The sequence below is a fragment of the Lactuca saligna genome, chromosome 4 (genome assembly GCF_052625555.1).
Source record: "Lactuca saligna cultivar CGN05327 chromosome 4, ASM5262555v1, whole genome shotgun sequence".
In the NCBI taxonomy this organism is placed as follows: Eukaryota; Viridiplantae; Streptophyta; class Magnoliopsida; order Asterales; family Asteraceae; genus Lactuca; species Lactuca saligna.
In genome coordinates, this window is record NC_136420.1 from 67,102,470 (window position 1) to 67,106,363 (window position 3,894).

Genomic DNA, 3,894 nt, shown 5'->3' on the forward strand with positions numbered 1-3,894 from the left:
AGTTAATTGTTTAAGTTTCTAGTCTGAAAAACTAGAGAAAACCCCCTTTCTATTATTTGTTTTATTTAGATAACATTAGCATATATTATAATTGTTTACCGTTCCCTGTGTTCGATACCCTACTTACCTGAACTAAAATACTAATCGATAGGTACACTGCCTTTCGTGTGTTCATCTTTGTGATTAAGTTAGTAGGATTAAAACTAGTTCGTTTCACACACATCACCCTCCGGGTCTGGTCTGCCGAGCGCGCCAGCCTTTTGAGCTGGGCGCGACTCTTTCGTGTTGGCTAGGGCACGTTATCATGGTCCTTGTCCCTCGTATGGATCGAAGAAGATCCTCAGTATAAAAGGACTATCGCCCTGCCTTGATGGGTAAGCTATCTCTCCCGATTCTCAACCCTCACTCTTAAACACCTTACTAACTTGACAGTTAGAGCGTTTTTTTTGGGCCTCCTCCCGGAGGGTGGCTGATGGTTTTCTCTCTCTGTGACCTCACATGTTTCTATCAACAATCGCTGCCCATAACCTCTAGGTGGTCGGAAGCTAGGTCACATCATTTGGTGTTGTCCGTTTGTGTGACAACAAATACGCAAACCCTTTGTTTTTCCCTTTTCACCTTTAACCCAACCACAAAAGGCGGACGAGGCCGCCGACGAACCATTGGAAACACCGCATACCCCGATATGCCCAATGGCTCCCTAGAAACGACCAACACCCCAATAACACTGCCACCTCAGATGACCGACGTGGTTTTTGAGGTACCATTATCCGTTGTCCCGTCAACTTCTCTTGCAACAGTTACGCCTTCCGTCACAACACACATACCAATACCCATACTGAATAACATAACTCCACCGCTGTTCCCCAACAACGTCGGACCCAATCCGCCCATCTCACCTTATATACCACTGTTTTTTACCAACGCCAGCGGATTAAACAATGTCAATTATAGTTTCTTATCACCACCAACAATCAGGATGCCCTCGCTAACAGAGCCGACAAATAACGCCGTTAACGACCCAAGCATCGTTTTTCAAGCACAAAACCACCCACCGTTAGTGACAGGAGCCATGCCGGCACCACCATTCATGCCCTACCAGCAAAACCCCGTGGCCCACACATTTCCCACCCCCTTCTAGCCTTATAATTTCTTCGGCCCAACAACACCAGACCTCACAACCTACAATAACATGATGGTACAACCATTCCTGGAAATGCAACAACTAGGATACCATTTTGCCCAACGGACACCAAAACAAGACTGCCTTTCACGCAGTGTTACATCATCATTTGTAAAGGAGTTACTGGAATATGAGATCCCTAACACCGCTACACTACCTCACCTCAAAACATACGATGGTACCATAGACCCGGACAACCACATCGACACATACGAATGGACGATGACGTCCCTCAATATAGACGAACGCTTATGGTAAACACATTTCCGAACCACCCTAGACGGCAATGCATGGACATGGTTCAAAACTCTATGCCCAGGTAGCATCTACAACTTCAGCAAGCTGAAATATCACTTTTTAACCAACTTCATGCAACTTCGGAAGTACAAAGGCGATTATCACTCCACCATCGGGTGCAAGCAAAGGGAGGGGGAGACAGTCAAGGACTACTTCACTAGATTCACCAAGGACAACATAGGCGGTACAAACTATCAACAAGAAATCCTCGTGATTCACCACAAGTGGGGGAGAGTGGAATGCACAACCAGCGTGTGGAGCATCAAGGAAACCATGCAAAGGCTAACTTTCTCCACGACTAACCCAAGCCCAACCAGATGGAAAGGGGATAACCCCCTTGTCATCCAGGGGTCCATTCGGGATATCATGATCCACAAGGTATACGTCGACACGAGGAGTTTCACAGACATTATCTACGAGCAATGCTACCGGTTGCTGTCTGACACATGGAAGGAAGGACTAAGACCAACCACAGGCCAGCTTACAAGATTCAGAGGGCACAACCTGTGGCCCTTAGGTACAATACATTTACCATTCACACTTACTAGTCAAGACAAGACCAACTGATGGACCGCCCTTGTGGATTTTGTGGTCATAAGACACCTGTACGAGCACAACGTCATGCTAGGATGAATCGCCCTGCTAAAATTTGGACCAATCACATCAACGATTCATGGAATAGTAAAGTTTAGTACGAGCCAAGGCCGAGGGACGATCCTAGCCACTCCCCAAAGGGAACTCAGATGCTACGAGATCATGCAACTAAATGATATTTCAACTGAAGCCAAGAGGCCGAAGCAGGATCAAGCGGAGGGGAAATAATCAACATGGAGTACCTAAGCTAACAAATCAGTGTGGGAAACACCCTCCCCACAATAGTGAGGCAAGCTAACTGTTGCAAAATTACAAACACATGTTCGCGTGGATACCCACATACATGGTGGGGGTCGAGCGAGGAGTTATAGAACATAAGATGACGATAAAGCCAGGGGCCAAAGAAGTAAAACAAAAGAAACAAGTCCAGGGAGGAGATTGAAACAAGGCAATCAATGCGGAAGTGGCCAAGCTGACCAGCGCTGAGATCCTCAGGGAAGCGATTTTTCCAACATGGGTCGCCAACCCGGTAATGGTAAAGAAACACGATGGTAGCTGACACATATGTATCGATTACTCGGACCTCAACAAAGTATGTCCCAAAGACTGCTACCCATTGCCAGAAATAGACCAAAATGTGGATTCCCTACAAGGATTCCAGTGGAAATGTTTATTGGATTCATATAAAGAATATCACAAAATCCTAATAAGCAAGGATGACGAAGAGAAAATAGCCTATTACACAGACCATGGTGTCTTCTCCTATACAAAGATGTCATTCGGATTAAAGAACGTCGGCGTAACCCACCAGCAGCCGGTCGACTCCATATTTGCCAATCAATCGGCAGAAACACCGAAGTTTATGTCGACGACATGGTCATCAAAAGCCCGAACAAACAAAGACTGTTGCGCGACGTGGAGAAAACATTGCACACTTTGGAAAAAGCTAAGATGAAACTAAACCCCGCAAAGTGTACCTTCTGGGTAGAAGACGGGAAATTCCTGGAATACTATGTGATGAGGGAAGGAATCCAGCCAAGCCCGATCAAAATTGATGAGCTAAAAGACACACCCTCGCCAAGCACACTAAGGGACACCCAAGGGTTGATTGGCAAACTAACAACACTCAATCGTTTTATCTTTAAGTCGTCCGAGAAAGCCATGCCTCTATTTCACACACTCAAGGGATGCATCGAGAAGAACAACTTCCGATGGACGCCGGAGGCCGAATCTGTGTTGCAGAAAAAAAAAAGAACTACACACGCTCCCTATTCTAGCCAGCCCGATACCAGGCGAGACACTGCAAGTCTACTTATCCGCATCAAAGTATGCTATCTCGTCAATCCTACTAGGCAAGTAAGACAACCCCCGGTCTACTTCATGAGTCGAGCCCTACAAGGGCCAAATATTAACTATCTGATTATCGATAAGTTGGTGATCTCCTTAATCTACGCGACACGATGGGTTCACCGGTAATTACAGGCCCACCAGATAGAGGTATTAACCAACTGCCCAATTAAGCAAGTACTCTTGAAACTAGAGACATCCGGACGCCTCACAAAATGAGCTATAGAACTGGGAGAGCACAAAATCAACTATCACCCCAGGGTGATCATCATAGGACAAGCACTGGCGAACTTGCTATTGGAAATCCCGGGGGAACTCTAGCAAGAAATGGCAGATACTACCTGATGAAGGAACCCAGAGGAGGAGGCTGATCAGCAATGGACCCTCAATCCACGACATGACCCAACTGAATGACACCTATCATAGACTATTTACAACATGGCATACCTCCTGACGATAATGGGGAGATGCGG